This window comes from Diadema antillarum, unplaced genomic scaffold, assembly GCF_040938485.1.
Source record: "Diadema antillarum isolate AM-2024a unplaced genomic scaffold, OU_Dant_1.0 scf00000188, whole genome shotgun sequence".
NCBI classification, from domain to species: Eukaryota; Metazoa; Echinodermata; class Echinoidea; order Diadematoida; family Diadematidae; genus Diadema; species Diadema antillarum.
This window is the reverse complement of record NW_027271077.1, coordinates 98,299-125,022: the sequence shown is the minus strand read 5'-3', so window position 1 is coordinate 125,022 and position 26,724 is coordinate 98,299. Positions and strand designations below refer to the sequence as shown.

The 26,724-nt window shown below is 40.0% G+C and overlaps 1 protein-coding gene across 1 annotated transcript in view; it reads right to left on the bottom strand.

The window, feature by feature from the left end:
• LOC139723392 (muscarinic acetylcholine receptor M2-like) overlaps positions 1–1,729 on the bottom strand; it is a 143,645-nt gene extending 141,916 nt beyond the window's left edge. The window contains exon 1 of the mRNA XM_071634637.1: positions 1,316–1,729. The gene's annotated coding sequence lies outside the window, so the exon portion shown is untranslated. The remainder of the gene's footprint in view (positions 1–1,315) is intronic.
• Positions 1,730–26,724: the final 24,995 nt, after the last annotated feature.

The window sequence follows — 26,724 nt, the reverse complement described above, 5'->3', positions numbered from 1 at the left end:
TACAATTGTACATTTTAAAGCATAGACTGTACACGGTAGTGCATTCTCTATCTTTTTTAAAATTTCTTGAAGAATATTTCAAAGAAATGTTTGCATACGATGACTCAAACGTCTCGTAAGTCTTTGTCTTAATACCCCTCTTAATACCCGTCTGCATCTTCCTTAATGTCCCTCCTCCCCGGCCTGTCACATCCCGTCATCACAGGAATAACAAGTACAAGACCCAATCATTTCATTTCGTTATTTGTAAATATTTGTTTTGTTGTGTCCTAAGTAATACGTCACGGACTCGTGTGAGAGATGACCATTTTGATGTGCACACGTAGACGCAATCGAATTACTGACAGTCAAACTGTCATAACGTTCTTATTATTCATTGAATTCCCTATTGATCTGCCACTGCTGTCGAGGAGCTGTGTTCCTTGTAAACATTTTTTTTCCTCCCTTGTGGTTATACTCCTCACTGCGGCTTTCTCTGTATATTGAATTATGATCACACCAAAGTGCAGGCTGAATAGATAACAACAATGACCGATTTGCACCAACGTTTAACTCTACTTTGGTCATTATGATATTCTATAGTGGAGGGGGAAAAAAACCCTAATCGAGTCTAGTGATTCAAAGCGCAACTATAATATGTGAGCATCACTTAATAAAAAAAACACGATAAATCAACATATTCGTGCAGAGTTCTGCTCGAAAAGCCAGAATACTAGGTTCACTCTATTTTTACAAACTTTATGTTGCTGAAAGTCATAGCACTCTACGTGAAAGTCGTTATGCGCACGATTCCATTAGGAATGAATCAACCGACTCAAGAACAGCCAACTGATACAGCGCTTCTTTAAAGTATGATGGGATCGAATGAAAGTGGGAAGGAACAGCCTCTGCTACCTCCACTAATATTTAACTTCTTACCAACTCCGATAGAATGGGTGGGAATTAATGGTATGACTTAAAAGCGTAGATGGTATACTGTGAATTTAATGTGACACTGGATCAATATTTGACAAGAGGTAGATATGTGTGCGTGTGCTTTTTCCCCCCGTCGCCGCAAATGTGGTGGGGAAAAAAAAGAAGCTGTGGGTAATAAAGAGGTGAAAATTGAATCGTCTGCAAAACGACTTCCTTTGCCATAGCCGACGGGAATAGCAGGTAACTCTATACCTAAACCGTGCTCTTCTCGTATTTTAAGCGAGAGAATTGATGCTCAGATTCAACTAGCTGCGGAGGTGCAAATACCAGAAAAAAGCCGACGAAAAACAAGGAGAGCTAGAGAGGGAAATCTAGGGATCATTGATGGAATTGGAATTACCTTTGGCTCTCGATGCTCCAGAAAGGTAGCTACGCCATCTTGACGATCGAGATCTTTGATGTCCGTCCTCTTTTCTTATTTTTTTTAATGTTTATTATTGTCGAGTTCTTGACCGGAGATCGGCGGGGCTGAGATGACGCAATTACGAGGAGAAATCCTTCCCGTTTCATCGATTAGTCCACGTTAAAAGCGACATGGAGACGTGCAGGCTTGCCGTACCTTCGAAGGGAACCTACTTCTAAGCGCAGTTTTCGGCTCTTATTTTCCCCCTTCCGAATTCCAGATTTGTTTATTTTGTTAGCAGCCGCGATTGTAAAATCGATATTAATTCAGATGTAATATTACACTTCGGAGCGATCTTCGCTTCTCTCGTAAGACATCCATGTCGCCCTGTCTCATCGGGGTGTACTAAAGCGAACTTCGAAGCAAATTGCTCTCTCGATATCTCGGCCGGTACCTCCGACGGATTCTGTTTTTGCACGCCAAGTCTGCATCATTTGCCGGTCCATGTAAGAGTGTACGATGGCCGCCACGCACGCCGGCTAGCTCAACATCACAGCGTGCCGATGGAAAGAAGCGCCGGTTCTTACTTCTCCAAAGAGTTATGGCTCGAGGATAAGTCGAGCAAACTCCCCAGTGATGGCTTCCAAAGATTTCCGACAAATTTCGTCCGCCATTCGTTTAGGCCCACGATCTCCACCTGTGACATGCGAAATGACGAGCAGGAACGAAACTAATCCGACGCGGTGTGAATGGCGCCAAAAGACGTCTGTTCTGTACAATCTCCTGAAAAAAAAAGATAAAAAAGAAAACACCTCCTACACCGAAATCTCTCAGCTTGTCTTTAGAAGAAATAAAATAAAAACCCAGAGATGAAACTTGTAATCTTGCTTTAAAACAAGAAACCTTCATTCACCTCGCTTTGAAATGACAACATAGTGAGGTTAGTAAGTCGGCATTGGTGATAGGAATTCAGTGAAGTAATACGTCCGCAGCAGCCACGTAGCTGCATCCAACAGAAAGAGTAGAGAGCCGGAGAAAAAGGAGAGACTGAGAGCGCCCCTCATCGACTCTCCGATCCGAATGGTAAGTGGTGAGTGATGGGCGTGCACGTCCGCTGTTGGACGACTTGTCACTGGCGATCAAAATAAAACGCACGCCACTTTCGCTCATCTCTCTTCGCACCCAAAATCCTGCTTACCGTATGACGTCATCGTTATTAACTCGTCCCTGTCAATAAATGGGGGGAAACGGTAATGTTTATCCATTGCGGGCCTGTGTATGATAAGCTGGGAAAGGAGCTTGTGTACATTTGGTTCGAAAAGGAACAATACGGATGATATATCCGTATTTGAGGTGTGAAGAAATTGAGGATATTTGATAAAACAAAAGGCGTAGAGTTAGAAGAGCCGAAAAGAGCATATAAACTTGTTTGAACACTTCTCTGAACAATCGTCTACAAATGCTCATGGAATGCGCAAAGGAGAAGAGTATGTTTATCAAACATGTGGCAAATCTTATTGTTTGTATAATAATTATAGTTAAAGGTATGGTGGGGATTATAATCGTAATAACTTGTGTCGTGATTACTAGATATCTCTGATGCAATCGGGAAAAAATTGGATGTATGACGCACTGTAAGTTAAAAGAAAAGCAAAAGCGTGTGTTGAACACTATTTCGTATTCTGTATGTGAGATTTTCCTTGACTTGAAATGTAGCAAACCTGTGAACTTGACTATAGGAAAGGGGTTTGGTTAGAAAAGATTCGATGATTATTATTTTCATCCCTTCACGGCCATTTCCAAAAGGGGCTGCTTTTCCGAATTACACACGTCCTTCTAATGGCGAGATTCGCCTCGAAATTATGCTCACAATATCCTCATCGTGCATTATGAAGGTTTCGCCTCAATTAGCGCTAATTATTTAACACTTAAAACCAATTATCGGCTGTGCCCTGTTACCATGGCTACCAGAACACGCAGTTAACCAATCCTAGAATCAGTCATGAGTGTTCCTCTCTTGAACTTCGTGTCCTGGAAGAAAGCCAAACGTAGACGTGCTGGGTTTGATGGTGATGGTGAATTCCCTTGCCGATTGTGCATTATATTTGCATAGGTGTCGAAAGTCGTTCTCCCCTCCCCCCCCCCCCCCACACACACACACAATTACATGGATTTCAGATCTACTGGTGGATTTGTTATTTGTTGTGTATAGCCTAATATATTTCTTGCTATAATGCTACGATTCGTCATCAGCTCTAACATTCAATCATCGAATACACATCATACTGTTTGATTTCATGTCGGACTCAGCTCTTCATGTAAAAAGTATTCATAATGTGTATAAGTATTTCACTTGAAACCAATATAAAACACAATATACGGCAGTTGTACATAAGCCTGTAAAATGGCCGTGCTGGATTAATGGCACGATCTAAATGAAATATGCTTTAATCCCATAATATTGTGGGGCTGACCGAGTTTTGCAAGTATGAATTTTAGACAAAGCCAAGGCATTTCACTTAAACATGATGCTGAAAGTAGGTCACGACCGTGTGATGTATAGATTAACCCGTTTTAGACAGCTGGCGAGTACGCAGCGTGATATGACGATGGTGTTTCACTGAAGCCGTGCTGAGAGGCTTAATGTGCTTATTATACTCCCATAGATGGCGCCCTTCATGACAAGCCCACATGATTATCATAAATGTTGTTTTGCTTTTGCCAGCATTCATATTGAACGTAATCCCATTTCCCGCCTAATCTTTAGGCTTAGACACCATTGAGATAATTGTTGAATGAAATGTATGAAATTGACGATTTAGTGAATGAATTGCAAGCAGCAAGAAAAAAAAGACAGATTGTTCGCAATGTGGGATTATGGCAGCGTCTGTGTATGTGGTCGTTCTCTTACATTTAATTTCACTGGCGTTTAATTCCTATTCCATTAAGTGTGATCGCTGCTAAACCAATTTACAAATTACAATATCGCTTAATCGGTGTCCAGTGCAAGCGGGTTTCGGGCGATAATTGGGGAGAAACAGTTGTCTGCTTGCCCCTCCTTAAAAGTCACCAAAAACTAAGGGATAGTTTTAAAAGGGAAATGACGTTTTGTACAAAGACTTAAGCTTCATCGCCACGAACGGCGCTTCATTGTGATTGGATGAATACATTAGTAGTCGAATATTAATGTGAAACCATATAAATAGTTCATTACATGACTCGGCCATGCTGTCTATATTCTTCGAATCTCTGAAGTGTTATGTGTTGGCGCGAAAGGTTAAAAAAGCACGCTGAGAAATGAACGGTCATTGACTCACAGCATTGAGCATTCACATGCGCAGACTCCCTACATGCACCGCTGCCTCTAACAAGTGCACCCAGCAACCCGGCAAAAAGTCACATAATACCACATACCACTGAAATATGCATAATCATGAAACATGAATAGATGCGTTCCATTATCCATCATTCGGCGCTTCATGCATTTAGTACACAAAACTCTTCCGCAAGCTGCAACATAGTGTAAAAGATGGACGGCGCCTTTTACAGTCTCTATCTCAGCAATTAATGTGTGTCTGTACTGACATAGAAGATTATAATTGACCTTCTGCAGCGCATTGCCGACTGATATTAGCACGGGGTTTGTCGTAATAGAATTGACCCCGTAATAATTTTTACTTTGATGCATGGCCCCCTGCCGTCACACAAACTGTGTAGATTTTAACAGGCTTTCATTACAGCCCCTCGCGACATGAATCTTTAGTACTATGTATCCGTCAGCGTAACTAATAACATGAAGGACTTCATGAATTATACATCACATTTTGGGTTTTTCATTTTCGTTTGGCTAACATGAAATTCCAGTCCCACACCTAAAAAAAAAGGGGGGATGATGTAGAGAAATGAATATGTTACGAAACATCCAGGGAAGAGAACGTTACGACATTTTGTTTTTATACCTGAGAAATGACTTTCAAAACCAGCACCCGAAGAAAGTGAATTCTGTTTGACATCCTGATGTCAGCCATGAATATTTACAGTGCATAAATCTGGTTTTGATTGCGAGCACTCCATTTTGATAATATCAAGCTGCAGGTCTAAACGACAAGTGGAAACCCTATAATAATTCGTCATGACAATCGAACACAGTTTTTGTTTTACTCGTACAGGTGAATTTGGAATTTGAAACACAGAAAATACGTTTAAGTGTGGCTGGACGATAAATTGAAAAGTTGCATTCTCTTATGTCATATCAGATGCATTTTCTTTTTTCAGCAGACGACATTATTTTGACAGATGTGAGTCAGTCAAGGTTTTGAAATGTGCGTTCTTCCTCTTTCAGTATGAATTTATTTAGGAGGAAGCGCGTTGAAATCCTGCGAGGGTTGGATTTTGTTGTTGTAGTTGTTTACTTTGCGACGTAATAGCATCGATGTGTGTTGTGTGTGTATGTTTTTGTGTGTGAGCTTATGTTATGTGCATATATTGTGTATCATGATGATATCTGTTGCCTGTGATACTATGTGTTTCTCTACATTCTGTGTGTGTCTGTGCTTTTCCCGTTGATAGTGATCTATGAACATCGCCGTTCATGTTATTGTAAATATTATGTTTATCCTTTTGCCATGCTTTCATTCGACGTCAGCTTTACATCTGTAGGCACACAAAATGTCCCCAATGAGATACTTGGTTTCATGAATTTGTCATTTATGTTGAAACGGCGAGAGGAAAAGACTTGTCTGGTTTAGCTTTTTGTTGTGCTTAACTGCAAGGTTGTGTGTGTGTGTGTGTGTGTGTGTGTGTGTGTGTGTGTGTGTGCGTGTGTGTGTGTGTGTTTGTGTGTGTGTGTATGCGTGTGTGCAGCCAAATGACACTCTCCTCGGCGTCACACGCAACAGCGGGCCGAAGGTTGGCGCTAGTTTGGTTTCATTAATTTAGATTTCATCGGCTGCAAGCGATGAGGCGGACATGATCATGGACAGGGAGAGAGCTAATTTGATTTCGCGCTAACAAGGAAGCTTAAAGTGACAAAAGTGTCGCTGTCATTACACGCATCCCACTGTTAGCATTTAAAGGTACAGCAGAGTGGAATAATTTAAATATATATATATATATATATATATATATATATATATATATATATTTCCAAAACAAAGATCTTTTTGTTTTGTTGTCTTTCTCTTGAATTTCTAGCACGATTCCAGTTATTTTGATTTGTGATACAAAATCATACAAAATCATTGGTAGAGAAACAATTATGAGTTTACTCTTTGGATTCTGTATAGCATTGGCGATCTTTGGGCGTTTTAGCAATGACGCTATACATGTGTGTGTGTGTGTGTGTGTGTGTGTGTGTGTGTGTATGCCATGTATGTATGTAACTTACTTGCAATGTGATGTCTATAGGATCGATTTACCTAAAGACATGCCATCACGTTCAATATATCATCAACATCCTGGTTTGTCAATAGCTGTCGCCATAATTGTTCCTTATAGGTATCTTGTGAGGTTAACCTTTAATTTATTTTATTATTTTTTTTGTCAGAGATTTTAAGTATGAACCGACCGTCACCTGTTTAACATTCGAATCAGCAGTATTTTTCATTGCTGTTGTTGTCGTTGTTCGTGAAATTTCTAATGTAAGAGGAGTGAAATTCGCCTCCAAAGTTTGTTTTCTCATGGCCATGCAAGAATTATGAAACCATAATGTGCGTGTTACGAAACACAAATAAATAAATAATAATAAACCTCGATGATTAGGCAGCGTGATATGATATCGTTTTTATTCCTATAGAGCTCGTCAAATCCCCTATATGTTCCCTCGTCTTCTGGTCGTAAAGACGTTCACCTAACCAGGGGCGGATCCAGGAATTCCGTAAAGAGGGGGCGCCTTTACAAAATTAAAAGGGGGTGCACGCACCCCTCTCCAATTTTTTCTTTTTATTTCTTTTGTTTTAAGAAAAAATAAGAGGGGTGGGGGGCGCCCGGTGCCCTCCCCCCTGGATCTGCCACTGCCTTACGGTGTTTAATCAACTTGTTTTGTCGTCTTTTTTAAAAAAATCTGCATTTTATTGCTCTGTCTGTAACCGCGGCACATATCCAGAAGTCTACAGGTCCATGGGGGCTCATCGTCCAGTTCATTGCTATTCCTATAGCCTTTCAGTGCAAGGTGCACACGTTGCAGTCGCTATCGGTAACAAAGCTACTGCGAATAATTTCACCCACTCTAGCTGAGAGCATTATACACAACTCATGGCCCAAGTTATCATTGGAAATGTTGCCGGCCCGGCCATATGCTACCAATCAGCAGCCAGTTGTGTATCAGCCAATGAGCAGCCTTAGTAAGCTAGGCGAGATACGTTCGGTGTGATGTGATCTAACTTTCGACAACAAAGGCAACAAAGGAGAGTTTAGTGATGTTAATCTAGTGTCACTATATATCCTGGTAAGACTGATTTCCGATGTCAGTGTACAAGTGACGTTCCGAAGTCTGATTGTATCAGCGAGACGCGAATGCAAATATTTTAATAACCGACGCAGATAAAGAACACAATGGGATAGACAGAAGTCTAGATCCTCTGCGGCATTGGCTACTGTACATTACATTCATAATTGGGTGCAATCATGGACAGCATGCGAACTTTCGTGCCGCAATAAAAGTGTGCACGTTGTATACTTGTGCAGTGTTACGTACAACCATGTATGTGTTTATTTTTACACACACATGTTGCTTTTATTTGTCAGTTTCTCCACATGCTTCTTCTTTTCATGTCCTCTTCGTTGGGTTCCATGACATTTGCTCCAATTGCTCCCATGAAATATCTGCATGATAAGCCAAACATAATTTCTACCCACAAACATAACTCTAACCCTAATCATCACTTAAACCTATAAAACCCTTTCACAACCCTAACCCTAACCCTAAGTCCTCGGAGAAGATAAGACCGGGACAATTTTCACAGGAGCGAGCGTCGTGTCGTCCTTCTTTTTGCCTTTTATCCTGTTTGTTTCTTTTCATGTAATAGCCTATTTTACGATTCTTTTTTTTTATTTCCACGGTTTGTCTTCATTAGAACATTCAAATTATTCCCTATGTATTCATTTCTATGTACATTTCAACTGACGGATGAAAGAAAAAAAATAATTCAAAAGGCGAGCTACTGCAACAATGACGCCAAGTTTGTGCTTATTTTCATCTCTCCTTCAAATCGAAAATGATTCCCGCCAGACTCGTTTGGATTCCTGGGGTTAGTCATCTCGTAAAAGAGGGTAGGGACTGGTTGCCATAGCGCAGGGATGCGGCAGGCTATGGTGATGTGTTTCTCATGCTCAGTTGAGCACATCATCTACTTCCAGAAAATACTCTCCCCATCTTTTTTTTTTTCACGCACAAGCTGTGGCCCTGGGGTCGTTTCAGCCACACGGAGCCATCCTCAAGGGAAAGCATGGTGAAAATCTAGTTATCCGGTTTTCGCCAAACCATTGTAATGATCTTAGGGCTTACACCAGGAACCAGCGAATAACCTGCTAAAAATCGCATTATATCTTTAAGGGAACTCTTTAATCGGTCACATGTGATATCGGAAAGCGATTTCGGGCAGATGGTGTGTATGCCTACAACTCGTATTCATGAAGAATATACTGGCTACTTTAATGTGTGTGTTCAATGAATTTGTTAAGATCTTTGACAGGTTACATGCCTGTGCGACAAATATGGAAATTACAGTATTCACGATATTATGCATTACATTCATACATAAAGAAGCAAAAGCCTTAGGTTCTAGTCCCTTTTATCGTTAAATGTGACTTGCAATGAACTTTTTCATTGCCTGTGACATGATTATTTTGCTTGTAAAGGAAAACATCTTTAAAACGCGAAGAAAATATCTAGACTGTCTCTTTTAATCAGGGGATGAATAAATTACCATTGTATTCAAAACATGAATCTAATACGTGAAAAATGCAATACGAGAGCAACAATGAATTGGACTATGTCAAACACTATCAGTGAAGATGTCTGAGTGACCTTTTTACCCTTATCGTCTGCTTGGCGGGAATAGCGTGGCGACTAATTGACTCAGAGCACGCCAATTATCACGCCGAAAAGTAGGGTAGCTAACACCGTGGGACAGAGATTTTCACAGCAGCGTCCAACCACTTTCGGAGGGAAATTGGGAGCTCGCCACAATTCAAAACCGAGTTTTATGTCTTAAAGTAAAACAACAACCCACAGGTAAGCCTCTGAAGACAATATACAAAGAAGAAACACCAACAGCAACACCTTGTACTGACAGTTAGCTAGGCCTCCATGATTCGTCTGACATTTTCAATACAGTATGATATGAATCATAATCATATCATCATATAAGTATTTTTTTTTGTATTTTGCCTTTAAGGCGATTATATTCGTTGATAGATGACGTTGTGTATGGGAAAGTCTGATTGCTCAGCCTATGTTGTGTTGATCACATGACTTCATGGCGCCGAAATGGGGAATATCTTTATGTTGTGGCACAGTGACAGAAAATACAGTGGGCATGGACACGAGACTAGGCTGTTTACAATTTTGGGAAACCAATTGACATGAGGAAAGCTGGTCTATATTCAGTTTTTGACTTCGCTTCGCAAGTGCGACTATTTCAGAAATCGAATCCTGCGCTTTCATTTCCCTTCTCAAACGAAATGACTTCTTTTTCGAAAGTAGTCGAATGTACTTTCCCTCACTCGTCTCGAAACTAAGTGGATCAAATCGAATGAGAGCCACTAGTCCTCATTAAATCAAAGGATGGCGCCCTCCACAAAAACAAGAATAGATACACGGGAATATATGCTACGGAATGGCAAGGTGATGGACGGGAACGTTACGTCTATAAACACAGACCTACATCCGGTGGCGGAGGAGTCTCAAATCTCGACCAGCAATCGATCGCCACAATTCAGGCTACACACCTGTCCTGGTGGCGCGGTTTTTCAGCGCGCGCTATTGTGGGCATTGGCGCACTTCCGTCCGCGGTGTGTCCAGAAACAGAATTGAGCGAAGTCGGGCTGGCCACTGAGACGGGATAAAGAATCGCAACAACCTTGCACATAGTAAGGCCTACCTCATAAAGACCTTTTTTTGCTACCTCACCCACGCCGTACTCCTCCACTATTCCGCATTAATGCGAAGTATCATGTCTAATAATGACTAGTAATTGGCCATCATTCTGATAATTAGCGATTAAAGAACTGACTTTGGCACAATCGACATAAATGTCGCTGGTTGGAATGCGTATAGAGCTGATCTATAGTGATTTGTTGTCCGACAAAATCTGTTGCCACTACAGTGTCTCCCATCAGTTGCTGCAACCCATCTTCCAAATATCGTTAAAAAAATAGCAAGATTAAATGACGTCGTGTTAATTCTAAATCTTGTCTTACCATCTAATTAAAGAATAAATTGTTAGGTATCATAGCAATCCTTGTGGGACCCAAGTGCAATTTAGACTTGTCATCAGTGGCCTGCCATGCCTACGTACGATGAACAACTGACACATTGACATGTATATAGGCCTACGAGCGGCCGGTCGGCTCTTGTGAGTAAAGTTGATATTGTTTCGAGTTATTTCTGTAGTTGTATGCCACCTGTCCCTTGTTCATTACATTCGTCATTCTGACTTGATTACCAGGCCAAAGTCATGATCCTCACATGACTGATTATCGGATTTGAACGGGAATGTAGAAGAAATCGATCAGCAACTGGGGCATAGCAAAGTGTGGAAGGGGTATTCCCCTGTTCACATTATGTAAAGAGACCGCTCCTTCTTAGTGCCTGCTAATAATACTACACATTGTCCATTGTGTAAGATAAACTATTCAATAGCATGAAACAATATTTGATTTGAACGTGACTATTCGGCCATAATATAAGCCAATTAAAGTGTTCCTAAAGATGTTTGTATTTTTGTTGTTTCGAAGACGTTCTGGTGTCATTGAAACCTGAGCATTCCACGTTTCAAGCAGAATGACCCTGACCTCAGCCAACAATGATGCTACGGAACACTCCCCCCAAAACATGGATTGTACCAAACTGCACATCAATGACCCTGTGATCAGAGGATCAAGAGTGTACAGTATGATGACACCTCAAAAGTTTCTACCAAGCCTTCAGCGCGCACATCTCCGCCTTTACGATAAGCAATTCCTGACTTTCGTATTCATTTCCATACTGTCACCACGACAGTCCATTGAAGGATAGCACATCTTACAGAAACAATGAAGTCAGTATGATTTGTTGTCTCTGCCGTTCATATCTACAACGTTCAAATTCACACAGTGCAAGCAGCGTTGCTGCGACAAGCCACCGCGCCTCGCGCACAAACAGTGCAACCTCGCCAGCTGCTAACGTAATTTACCCATCCAGAAGACATACGAGCAACTGCCTAGGATCGTTACAGTCTCCTCACCCGGCATTGTCCATGTGATGATTTGTTAATGATCTTCGCTTAAATCATTTACAGACATTAGTTGCCATGACTACAGCAGAGGACTTGATTGATGGAATAGAGCACGAAGACCTTCACCAAAGTCTATTTCGTATATGCTACGCCTCTTTCGTATCAATATTTGAATAAATAGATACATCTAAGTCAGACAGTCTGGTAAAGATGGAAACCTAAATAGAGAAGGCACTGTATGATAGCGCCTCCCCCCCCCCTTCTTTACATCCAGTCTCGCTCCTTCCTGATTGTGATTAGTCTCTCATTGCTAAAATCTTTATATATATATATATATATATATATATATATATATATATATATACATATATATATATATACATACATATATATATGATATTTATATATGTATATATATATATGTATATATATACATATATATTAATATATATGTTATATATATATATATATATATATATATATATGTGTGTATATGAGATTAAATCTAAAATGGCATTAAAACGCTTTATCCTGGCGAGGATAATATATATATATATATATATATACATATATAAATGGGTCGTTTTGACTATTAGTAAATTCTCTCAACATGTGCTATTCTTTTGCCCTTTAAACATGATAGTGTATACGATGTGTGTGTGTGTGTGTGTGTGTGTGTGTGTGTGTGTGTGTGTGTGTGTGTGTGTGTGTGTGCGTGCGTGTCCAAGGAGCATCAATTCCTGATAAGTGTCTTGTGTTATTGTGAATGATAACGGACAAGATGCTTAATGGCCTTTCAATGCAAGTACTCAGTATTAGACAGAGATATGCACCAGCAAGCGTCTATAATCAGATGTGGGGTTTGCCCGTCTTCTTAAAACTGTGAAATTAAACGCCGAATAAAATGATTTGTTGACAAGATTCGCCACTGCCGCTATTGCTGCCCCCTATTCGAAACGGTGCTTAATTAACTTTCATATCAAAGGAGATATTCATTCTCGTTAGACGTGTTAATGGGATATGTACACGGGTCCATTTCAGTGCAGAAATGGCGCGCAGAATTCGCTTGTTTGCAGAAGGAAGCGGTCAAAGAGCATCATCTACCAGATAAAAGACATACATTGTCTCCTAACTCTTTAGGTTTTCCACCAACACTATCATTACTCCTTACACAAACACAGTAAACAGTCCAGTCTCAAGCAAACTAAACTAATTAGTATATCTACGTCCATTCTCATTGATTAAGAAACTGGAACTGAATTCTGACAGCGGAGAGATAGGACTAAAAGTGCCACAGTACCTAAAATGTACATCATCATTAAAGGGGCATTCGAGACGATTTTCATAATTTCACATCATATAGTACATAAATTGACAGCTTCATGTATAGATTTATGGGTTTTATTGTGGTCCTTGAGCAGACAAACCAATACTGTGAAAAAAATCTTAAACAAATTACACTGAACACTGTTGATGACATTATAGGAGCCTCACATATTTCCGAAATGCAGCAGTGCAATTCCATGAAAATACCTCTTGCTTAACAAGTTCACCTGTGTAGAATCTATGCGTGCCTTCTCATTTTGTTCTGGTTCCTTGAGCCCCCACTCGTGCATTCTTATGGTGAGGCTGCCATGTCATCATCCTTGTTTATTGCAATTTCTTATAAATCTTGAAAACATTCTTATTCCTCATCCCAATCACTATAGATCCTGAAACTCTGTACCCAGTATAACTAATTTATAGCTGTTCAAATGTAAAAGTCTATCATCCGAAGGTCTCATTTAACCCATACACACTCAAACGCACGCACAAACATTTACGTCTAAGCAACTGCACGCACGGGCGTCATATAGAATACACCGTGCATGATATATTACTATTTTTATGTTTCATATGTGTATGTGCTGACAGTCATATCTCATAAGTGCTGTTAATTTTCCTGACGTTGAAACAAGAGAGAGACAAACAAAACAAAACAAAAACAATTTCACGAACATTATTACCATGTTTAATAACTTCGAGAGGTTTTGCAGTCTATATATCCATAGATTTTAGGTCTATGATATATTATCAAACGAACATTTGCTCCCCATCCCCCCCCCCCGTCCCCCGCCTCACTTCTCTCTTCGCCATCCTCTTTAAGGCCTCCGAGAAATGACACTCCCCTTGCGATGTTTCCGCTGCGCTGGTCTTTATATCATCAAATATTTCAGTTTCTCTGCTCGTTTAAATGTCACTTCTATACCCTGTCTCCCTCACGGGCGAGAATTTCACTGCTTAGCCATTCATCAGTGTCAACTAAAGTCCTTTTTAGGATTCCTCAGCCGGTAATCACGCGGGTGACGTTGGTTTGATCTTGTTTGTTTTTTTCAACCCTTTAAAGAACATTTTCACAAACTTGTTTGCTACCAGAATTGCTGTTGAACTTGATTTCCAAAACAATTTCGAAGCTTCGTCTATGACTGTTTGAATACTTCTAATGTCTATCCTTCGCATACGACAAAGTAGTCTGAAAGATTTTTTTTTTTTTCACTTGACTTTATTGTCATGCTCTGCAATCTCGGCTAAATCTATGAAATTTTTTCTACTTCTGTACATTATTTTTTGTTTGTTTGTATTTTGTGTATCAATGTATTAAAGTGCTTAAAGCCATTTATTGATCTGCTCCTGTAAACATGTCAACGTATCATGGTGAGAAAAAAAAAGACTTCACTGTTATTTCTTTCTTTGTAGTTTCGAAGGCGATATACCAGTCTCTGCATGCGTAAGCCATCGTCACCAGTATAACATGTTAAGCTATTAAAGTCAAACTGCTGTTTTGATTGTTTGATTGAACATATACAGACAATTGATAGTTTAAGAACGCAAATGCACGCGAGATCACATCACTTTGATTTATGAGGCGTGGGTATGAAGTTGGCTTGAGACCAAATCCATCCATTTACCGGAAATGATGAAAAAGTTGTCGTTTCATTTTTTTTAATGATAAATTATCCAGGGAAGTCTACTGTCAATGTTGCTATACTGCTCGACCAAAGGGTCCTGCCATTATCATAACCTGTGCTTTGCCAGATACATTTTTTTTTTTCAGACCTGGGTAGAGACTGACATGCGTGGGTAAAGGCATTTTGTTGCGATTCGAACCTGGAACCTTTCATTTGAAAGTCTTATCCACTTTACAAAACATTAGTATTAAACTCAATTAATGCATATATCATATATCATCTATTCAATACGAATGCAGTGGTGTTTTGTTTAAGTATTGATACACATACATTCCATGGTTTTTTTTCTTCCTCTGTGTTCGCCTGAGAATGAAAAGAATGAGATTGAATGGTCCTTGTTGAAAGTATAGCCATGTAATGAAGACATAAGTGTATGCAAATGTGTGTGTGTGTGTGTTTGTCTGTGTGTTGTGTGTATGTACAAATTGCGCGTGTCGTTAATGTACTACACATCTTAGTGCTTACAGGTTGTACACAAGTCATGATGATCGTATGGTAATTGTCTCTTTTTGTTGGTCGAGTCCATTGACAAACGCTTCCATGTAGAAATTTGGATGCAAAGGCCCCCCCCCCCCAAAAAAAAAAAAAAAAAATCAAATACGTATGTCTTAAAGTATGTGTCTACATGACTGTGAATCCTTGTAGATGCTATTGTCAAAGAATGTAATTCCGAAATGCTATCAACAAAAAAAAAAAAAATACGCATCACTGAACAAAGTCAGAAGATATCATTTGGATTCGAAGTCTAGTAAGTCACTTTACTGAAACATTCCTTTAAAGACTTGAGTGTGCGGAAAGTGTTCTCCTTCCCTTTCCCTTTTGCCAGTCGGCCTTTGACGTCACATTCAAATCACGTTTCCTGCGGGACAAACTTTATGAATTTTTGAATAGCAATGTTTAGTGGGCTTGACCTCATAAATGGGCCAATCAATCACATAAAAACAAAAACAAAGAACAAACAATCATGTCAGTCATTGCTTCTTATAGTGACAATGGCACATGCTCCAACATATCCTGATTGATATAAGCGCTCTAGGTGGACAGAACCTTACTTTACGGAAGAATGAGGGTAAAAAAAGGAAGCTGCTAAATAATTTCTTACCTCAGCCATCTCATGCATCTTCATAGAATCGTAAACAAACACATGTCCCCGGAGACCATTTGACCTTTGACACCCAATCATAGTAGTGTGTGAATTTCCATACCTTGTTGATTTGCGCTGCGTTAAAAGAAAGAAAGAAGGAAAAAAGGACAGTTTGCACGGCCGCTCGACCCACTCGATTTCGCTCAATATCGTCACGGGAGTTCGCCCGGCGGTAAGGGTTGCAATACTGGCATTTCAATCGCGTCGAGCGACAGGACAGTGGGCGCCTTTGCTGTACGTCATGGGTTGGGGGAAAAAAAAATGTGCGCTTCAATTTAGAACCTCCTAACCTGGATATGCATACCCAATGACTTTCACTGATATGGCAAATAATGTAGAACGTCAATTTTCACCTTCAGAACTTGGACGTAAAAACACAACCACTTGAACATATTTCTCCTGTACCGATGGAATAATTAAATTTAGGAGATACAAGCTACGCGTCATGGTTTTAATAACACTCATTGCACGGGTTTGTGACAGTTGTTATTCCTTAATCGATACTTTGTGGCTTTAATTGGAACATTCTTATGAACCCCGCAAAACAAAGCAAACATTACTTTCCTCGGTAGCCGACAGACAAAAAAAAGCGTCCGCTAGTCCAGAAAGACAAACAACACGTGGTGTGTATAGCGCACCACCCTGCAACCGATCGAGTATTTAGTCAACATTGTTAACCAACCATATCTCACGGCTTCTGGCGCGAAACTCGGCACTCGTAACCAAAGACGCCTCTTGCACTTTACAAATGAAGAAGTTACGCTGCTTGACGCTGCCTCGAAGGAAAGAAACAGACGACCGGGGATATACGGGGAAAAAGAGGCGGGAAGTGACGATTGGGCCGAGAAATCAACTGTTCTCGTATCAGTTCCGGTCGATTCTTTTTAAGTGTAGTGCAAATAGCAAAACGAACCTCTCTAACTCGATTACCCCAAGGACAGTGCAGAGGAACGGACCTCGAGCGAGGGTTCTGGGTTTTCTCAACCACTCTACTAAAACTGGATACCGAGTGCGATAGGGAGACATATATTATTTGGCATCTCCTTATCTCAGCCACGTGACGTATCCAGGAGAGGAAGATGCGACGAAAGGCGAGCCAGATCGAAGTGAACAAAGTCCAACATCACATCTTGATAAGAAGGTGCAATTCATGATTTCGCCATTATACTGAAAGGATATATGAAATCCCAATTCTTTTTCAAATTGACTCGGTCGATATCAGTTTTAAAAAAAAAAACCAACCTATTCACACACAAACACGGACACACACAGCACACGTACACACACACAAAGAAAATGACAGCACACGCCATATATGAAATATTCACGTAATCATCGTTCGACATGCTAGATATACACTGTAGGCCTATTCTTATGTCATTTTTTTTTTAATGAAAAAGTGGGTGGAATATGATATTTATGCCACTGACTATATTAAGGATATCAATATTTGATACTAGATCTCATTAAACCTGAAAAGGTCAATTCTACAGCGTTCGCGCATGGTTGGGTGAATTGGCAATGTAATGAATATATTCTGAGGTGAATTATGAGTTCATTTACAGCTCTTGAGAGATTTCATTCGTAATCTTACTGTTATACAATAACGGCAATTAATATGTGCCTTAATTTAATACCCATAATCTCGAGCAGATGATAATGAATGCAAATGGGTTTTGCTGATATTTTTCAGTTTATGCCATTACCAAAAGTAGTGATGGCGATGTTTACTACATGTACATCGTCATTGTCCATTGGCTGCCTGGAACCTCTTCTCAACTTAACTAATATATCGTTAGTCTAGAATTACAAATGAAAGTATTTGATAGATAAAACTTATGGACGGGGGATGTCAGGTGTACTCAGAGTATAAAAATCCTCTTATTTTTAATGATAGATGAATAATCGTGATAGTGTATAGTTAGGATTGTGTAAAAATTATACAAATCACGTCATATCTTACTTGAAAAACCTTTTCAGGGTTTTGTATGGAGAACTTTTTCCTGACTATGTACATGCACATGATTGTATGCAGAAGAGAAAATGCCCAAATGAAAGATACAAACGTATAGAATATACAATATTTATACACATGCGTGTAGGATATATAGGCCTACATTGATGCATTTCAAAGAAAGAGATGCATGCATCTCTGTGTATGTGTGTGCGTGCGTGGGTATGTGTGTGTGTGTGTGTGTTTGTGTGTGTGTCGGGTGCGTGCGTGCGTGTGTGTGCGTGTGTGCGTGTGTGTGTGTGTGTGACTGGCTCCATTCTTTGTTTACATTGGCTTCAATTTACGCCAACCTGCTACGATCTACCCATAGACTTCACAGTTATAAAAACACATTAAAAAAATCTTGTGATGGCCTGATCAAATATAAATGATGGGTTTTCGCCTTTTTGACGTTGTGCGTTTATTGGAATGGACGTGGTTTTTACACCACTTTTGGGTCCGATGGCCGCAGGCTGCGCCGCGAAATAATCTGGCGTTAATTGCATGCACTATAACTGAACCTTGAGACCACCCCATGTATTAAACATTACCGCAGAGCCCTCCCGAGAAAAAAGGGTGGTTTCTGTTTTCTCTCAATTTGAATAAAATGTGACTCGAATTTGTGAATACAAGTGTCTGAAGTCTGCAGTAAACCGCCATACTTTCTCCTGATGTGCGAGTAATCTGAGAAAAGCCACGCATATCAATTACTCTTGAACTGTTTATACTTGTTTCATTGCAGGCTCTTTCCATTTGTAGTCGTATTTCAAGCTTTTATCGTTGCCCGGTTCATCGTCAGTCCCACATATGCGCGGGGAATGTTAGCGCAGTCTCATTTTACTTTCTAAAAAGACCACGAGTTCCTTCAGGATGATAAAAGAACCGAAAGTCTCAGGAGCTATATACATGATGTGAAAAGTCCTAAGTGCAATAAACGTTATATCTGATGTTATTCTGCTTCCAGTTGACCGAAAAGTTTTGCGATGGATCTCTAACACAAGTAAAGGTGACTGACACAATTTTGATTACTCCTATTAATATTTATAGAATAATATTTAGCTTTCTGACACTGCAAAGAGATCGTTACATGTTGGGTGAAATGGGGGAGAATTGATACTAATGAATGCTTGCCATCCGCTCAGCTTTATGATCGTCGACACAAAATATGATAACGATATCTCTTCAAGTATTCAAAATGTATTATATTTTTTGACATAACGCGTTTCATCAAATACACATGACACAAACACTGGTCTGATTGGTGGGGAATAGAGATAATGAATCATTAGATAAACAGGAGGGCAATCAATGAAATTGAGGATACCGCATTAAAGCAAGGAAAGATAAACGACGCCAGATACCAGAAAGAGGCAGAAACGACAAGCGGGTTGACAGGGGAATAAAACTTTAAATAGATTAGAATGATTATTGGTTTCATAAACGCATGTGTAGGATAAGATAACAGATATATTGATACTGGAGAGATTGATGACGAATATCATCCATATTAGGTTTTTTTATGACAGGAATAATCTTTTTGCTCTGTTCGCCGTTGCAGGGTACGCCAACCCAATCAGAAGCAGCACTCTTCGCTAATCAGGGTTTTATGTAACTATGTAACAAACATGTGAAAGAAAAGTTAATTCAGGAGATTAGAACGAACATATTTCTAAAGTTAGCCGTACGTGCCTTCCCTCACGTGTGGTTAAGAGATAAATCTAAGGTGGTTTTGACCAAACATGAAAAAAAAGACTCTGAGCGGCGGGAATTTCCCTGGTTCGAAAGCCGCTTCAAATGATCTTCTCCACCTCGGACACGATGACTATGCAAATCTGCTTAAACTTGCAGGGCTTCATGGTTGAATCAAGAAGGCCATGATACTGTATTTGGGGAACTTAAATTACGAAACACCAAGATTTTTTTTCTGTCTCATACCCCCTCCCTCTCCCCCATTCCTCCTTTGATTGTCCCGTGGATGTTAGCAAACGTCCGTCAAGGCCCCAGCAGGACTACATCGGGTTGCCGAACTCGCCCACGCAGCCGGAGTTAGCACCGCCTGAAGGATGCAATGAAAGCACAATTACCATGACAACAAAACACTCCTGGTTTCAGGCTCGATGGAGAAGTGAGAGGAAGAAGATGAAAAGGGGAGGTGATATCAGGAGGGAAACAAAAATATGGAGATGGGGAAAGAGACAAGAAGGGGACCAGGAATTGCCTTGATTATGTTAAACGCCTGCTCCACCAACCCTAGAGTGATCCGTGCTCTCTAAATATAAAGGAAAGTAGGAGGAAAACTTCTGCGAAAGAAATCATGTCTGTAGCGGTCATCACGTTTTGACATTTTTGGCGGCTTGTTTAAAGTCCGGCTTAAACTCGTCATATTTTTTTTTTTCAATTTGCCATTTGGCTTCAAAACGCTCCAGACTGTCGTCTGCTTAAACCCACATTTCATGGTGAGGTGTGGCCATAACATGTACTGACAATTACCTGATTCTATCCATGCAAATACTCTAAACCAAGCCTGATACTGACTGAGTGAATGCTAATTGAGTGTGGCATGTCCTCTCCACGACACAGACTGTCCTTCGGATAAATCAACGACATTTGATTACATTTATTGAGTGTGTGTCAACTTTAGTTTCCCTCTAAATATCAGTCCATTGGAAAGAGAGTGATTGTGTGATTCGTTGCAGTGAAAAATAACCCATTGTGGTTCAATGATATTCCCTTTTTCATGTCAATTTATTAATACATAATGCGACAGTTCTTTGAACAGTAGCCGTACATAGAATTTGGCCATATTGGGACCCTTTTTGATCTAAGCCACTCATCGTAATCTGTTAAGGGGTGTATTCGACTAGATAACTTTAATTAAAAATTGTCAGAATAACATCAAAAAAGGAAAAAAGCAGGGATTCAGAGGAAAGGATGACCCATTTTTAGGTTTAAAACCATATTATATACTTCTCATTATTTTGTTTTGACACACCAGTGCATGATGTTTGTTTGTTTGTTTTGTTTTTTTCATCGGAAAGAAATCAAGATCCTGCCAGGTTTACGGTGTACCCCGGTCACAATAATGTGCTTCGCTGATGTTTTCAACTGCATACCATTAAGTGTGCAGTTACCGTAACTAACATGCGTGGGACGATGATCATCGATCCAAGTATGAATGTTCTAATAAAGAGAAACAGTATGAGTGGGAGTTGTGCGGTTCCAGTCCTTTGACGCATTTTCATCAATTTGAAGAATAAAGGTTTTCAATAAATTATGGCAAAATTTGGAACTCTCCGGATAATGAATCGTAATTTTTAAAAAGCGCGCGCATATACACGCATGTAAACAAGCGCGAATGATCTCGTACCGTGTGACGAGCATATGAATTGAAGTCATTTATTTTGAAATTTAAAGGTGATGTGAAAGATAGCATGAGCATGCACAAAGATATGGAACATTTTAGATGAACAGTAGAGATCGAGGAGAACAACATGTATATAGAGCATGATTATATCCAATGATATCTTCCTTTGGAATGAACTGGTACTGTCTATATTCCTTATTGACATAGCGAGGTAGAATTTTTGAAACCACTAAGAGTGGGTTTATCAACTAATTTTGATGGTATGAATATATAAAACTCTCGCTGCTTAAGTTAAAGCGATACAAAGACTGTTCTGGAAACATTTAAAATGTTTCCTCTCTTTTCAATCTTCCCTCTCTTTGTTTGGGGTTGGGGTTACAGGTGCGAACAATTTTCATCGCTCGTGCTGATCCACCCTATTTCAGACATACTCTTGTAAAGTCCTTGTGTGAGTGTAGTTAATAGGAAGCAATTTACATTAATGTTCAGTCTTTTGTTATTTTTTGTTTGTTTTCTTCTTCGTTTTTGATGGGCTGCATTTTGCGTAAATGTTGAAGACAATAGGGTTTACTTTCCAGCGTATGTTGTTGGCTTTTTTTTTTTTGGATCGGTGTCTCTTTGATCACTGCATGGTATTCATTGACAAACTTTTACGACTTTATACAGAATAATACAAAGTTTTACGAACATCAGAAGCGATTTCTTTATACGAATTATTGCTAGCGGTACAAATACTGACGTAAATAGTAACTAGACAAGTTCACTTACATAATGAACTACCGGTATTCAATGAATCGACTACTGGTAGTTCACAACCAGATACAGTAGCTAACCCGAGGTTCAAATGACAAAGCAAAAACTGATATATACAAATTCGATTCAGGAGTGTTGAAATGATATATTTAGAAGATTAATTTGTTTGAATAATGTTCTGCCATGTTCTCAGAGAGTCAATTATTGTATTAGATAATGGCTTATTGCTATAAGACTGTAAACTGTTCTTAAAACTCATCACTTTAGCTGATCCTCAAGTCTTCGTGAACATTGTTGTTGTTTTTTCTTTGAATAATGCTTGACATTTTCGTCGAACGCAGTTTACCTTTATTCTCTCTCGAGGTATCGTTTTGCTTGTGTGGCTCCAGTTAATCACCATGGCAGAATAATGCTGATGGTTTCTTAGAGAACATTCCTCCGCCTTTTGACGCATGCCTTGTCGGGTTTGAATCCGTCAAGACATGGGCGCGAAAATACTTCCCTTAAGTCGTTTTCGTCCCGTCAGCAGTCTCCGCTATGTCAGGCGACACAAATTGGCAAATCAATGAAAGTGCAAGTATAGGAGGCACATAATGGAAGTGCCTTAGCATTGGCTGACCATGGTACGTATCAAGTTGCACGTTGCTCGTAATAATATCATGTATATATAATACATTTAACAGTAGTAGTAGTACTAGTAGTAGTAGTAGTAGTAGTAGTAGTACTAGTAGTAGTAGTAGTAGTACTAGTAGTACTAGTAGTAGTACTATATTACACATATATATATATGGAAAGATATGTGCTTATGTATACGGTAAGAGTTGAAGTTCCACTTTACCTTTGGGAGCAGTGATTTAAAAATCTTCAAGATATCACATTTGATGCGTATGTGTGTAGGTCTGTTGCATCACAAAGCATCCGTCCACATAAAATTTTCTCAATAAAGCCTAAAATATAAGGAGATATCAGTATTTTTCTCAATAAACCATAACTGTAGACGGTTTAGTCTGGAAGCATTCTTATTATAACTATTGTTCACATTTTGTATATTTAACAATACTTAACATCAATTATACAGATTCAGATTTCTACATTGGTTGTTTCTATCCATAACTCACATTTTAGAATTATTTTAAAGCACTAATGCTGGGTTTTGTTCCATCTGCAAATGGTAAATTATGCCTTTAAGAGTATAATGAAATATATAATCATATACAAGTATATATATATATGTGTGTGTGTATATATATATATATATATATATATATATATATATAATAGTTTTGTGTTTGAAAGGGAAAGTTCATTTCCACACCATCTGAAAATAATTCTAACAAGAATTTCTACCAAAGTAGGTAAAAACGTCTTTCGGTGAATTAGTCTCGCTTTATTTACATGTACCCTGAAAGATCTGTTTAGGGTCTGATGGAGTGAAGGAGCTTATTATATCATATTTGGCAGACGTTGTGACTGGTGAAGGACGGAATGTGATGAAAAGTATCAAACATGTCAATTAGTTTCGACATATTTCCGTAATTTTACCTTTCCAGCTATACGCAGTGTGTACATCACATCATAATTTTGAAGAAAAACGTGAAGAGTTTGTTCGCAAAAACCGATAAGTCAATCTTTTAAGATTTTGAAGTAGGGTCTCGGTCATGAAGTACAAAATAATACCTTTTAAATGACACATTGGTCCCTACATATAAAGATACATTTTTAGAGTTATGGTCAAACGAAGCAAATATTTTCTTATTATTCTCTTTATTTTTCCTGACCTTTAATCGCAAAATATCTCCATTTGGCAAATATGGACTTATCGGTTTTTGCGAACAAACTCTTCAAATGTAAACGTTTTGACTCTTTACCAGGACATAGCGCCCTGCTATGACTGCTATCCCAGAAATGTCCAGTAACCATTTGTATATTTTTACTGTGTCAAGAGATAGAGTTCGAGTGTAACACCTCGTTTAGGCAAATTTGAACAGGGAGGGATTCGAACTACGGATCTTCTGTTTTAGAGTCCGCAGTTTGTCCACTGTACCACTGCGCGCCTACGTACCGACATGACCGAACAGAAAAAGAGAAAGAGAAAAATACAACAAGAAGAGGCTATATCAACACTTCCTTAGCACATCTCGGGACACTCCTACACTCCTTCCATCAAGAAAAAGACAAAAACAACAGCAACAAACAAACGAGAGCGATGTACTTACATTGTCAGACGTGAAGGAGACTGTATCCAGTATCACATGAGTGGAGATGTTACGGCTCCCTTCACGGGATCGCTTCCTGCGGATTTCCAGCTGCGGCGAAAAAAATATCCAACGCACTCGCATGGTTCATTGGTTGTCACAATGCAAACTTCGGCCACATCCCGACAGCCGAAATCTCCTCACTGCAGAATTTCAGGAAACTGCAGCCTTTTTGTGGTGAAAGGATATAAAGTCTGTATAAGGAAATCACGTCGACACCCACACATGCACTCACATTTTCTCTCTCTCTCCTCCTAGAAGGAAAGCCAGAAGTGAGTGTTGTGGCTCTGTGCTCGAAATGTCTTGGAAAGCATCATTAGGTAACCCTGGGAAAGTAGGATGGTGTGTGTGTGTGTGTGTGTGTGTGTCCGTGTGAATGTTTTTGTGTGTTTGTGAAGAAGTGATGAGAAGTCAAAGCCTATGTCCGTGCGTGTGAAGATGTGACACGCACGAATTTGTAATGATAGCATGGTTCCGCGCGCCAACGAGGAAGGGGAGAGATGAGTGTGGAAAAGCGAAAAAGGGAGTGGACCTCGTGCAGGCCATGTCAGACTATCTGGTGTACTTTCACTTTTATCTCCTTTTAACCGCGAAGATAAGAGTGTGACTCAGCGATCTTGTGTATGTTGTCATGGCGATGACGATCAAAAAGCGAAAGGACATAAAGTAAAACAAATAAAAAAAAAACTACGAAAATACCAAAAACGCAAGGCATCAGTCGAGCTGTATGAATCTAATCACTTTAAGACGAGTATGTTAAAAGTGTCTCAGGCTACGGCATTCCGGTTCAGTTTGGAGATCAGTGCACCGTGGGGAATCCTTTTAAGCTATGAGTCCCGTTACATTTGCTCCAAAAGGCGTGCTTAGGCCCCTATCACGCAACACTGGATAATCTCCGCCTGCCACTAAAAGCTTTGTCTAGATGGCGTTTTCTCGATCATCTAGAGTAAAATAGACCAACAGATGCCAAAAAGGTGATGTGGTTCTTCTCCTCTCCAATCACTCAGAGGGGGGAAGAGCCGAGGTAAAGCTCTGGGGCTCGAGGAGGCTTGAGAAAGCTTACGAACACGTGCAAAAAGAGGCATCAGTCACGTCATGAGAAACGACGATACACCGATCGCCCGCGATCGCTGTCTGAAAGGGCGTGGTGATAATCGTCTGCCTTGTACCACGGGGACTATGGGCGAGCCATACATCGGGTAGCATTCTTGCTGTCTGTTTTCTGTTCTGACGCACGTGAGGTGCGATCGATAATAGTGCGATCGTCATCGGACCCTTGGAGGTAAACAGTGTCATTTGCCTCCACACTATTTGCTGAAAACCACTTAAACGCGCACCATCCTGTCGAAATTAATTGATGAGTTCGAAATTCCATCATTATAAAATGCGAGTTGGTGTGTGGACTGTTTTCCTGACAACTGGCATTGCAATTTGACCTATGAAGACAGACAGATACAACTGAATTGTGACAAAACTACTGTGCTTATACATCAACACACATAACAGCATGCAGAATTTAAAAGCTGAAAGTAGATTAATTCACATACTAAAACAAGTCCACAGGAATAAACACTGGCACTAGCACTTCGGTACATTATACATTATGGATTAGAAATTTTCAACTACCCGGACTGAAAGTCTGCGCAACAGCGGTCTTTTTGGCACCTTCAACAGGAAGCAATAGTTTGCCGCGTTTCCATGTGGAATGCCAGCACGTTGATTTAGAGTTTCAATAATGAATTTCAATGGGTGCAGAATGACTGTAAGTAGCGGATATATACACAGATTGACCCTGAGAAATTAACCTGATTTTACCACTATCCCCGCGGTACCGCACAAACAGAAGCAATAATGCGAGGACGTGTTTTCGATCTACCGTAGATGTGTACATATTCTGCTGAAAGAGTTGACGAATTCTGCGGATAGAGCGGTCTGATTAGATAGTAATCATATCAAATCTCTGCTTGTCAAATGCAACTTAATGATTTATACACGCAGCGGTAATACGCCAAGTATTTACACGATTATTAACAAACAATGACGGTGTTGTGGCCCGGTCGGTTTCCGCGCGTCTGCCTTGCAATGACTCGGGTTCGATACCCATCGAGTATAGCTGTGCAATGTTTTGTATAATCATGCGTTCCCCTCTATTACCAGTACTAGTCAAAAACATCCTGTCCCTCGGATAGGACATTAAAATGGAGGACCCCTGTGTGAGAGAGTCAGGACAGCCGCACGTACGAGATCCCACTTCACTTCTCTGCAAAGAGCAGGGTGGTAACCTGGTGAAGTGGTCCACCCACATACCCACACCAGAAAACGGCGAATTATGTCAACCCCCTCCCCTCCCCCTGCCCTCCCCTCCCCCCCCCCCCCCCCATGACTAGCAATAGTCAACAAAAGGTATCAGCCAGGCACATTGTGTCATACCAAAAAAAAAAGACACATACACA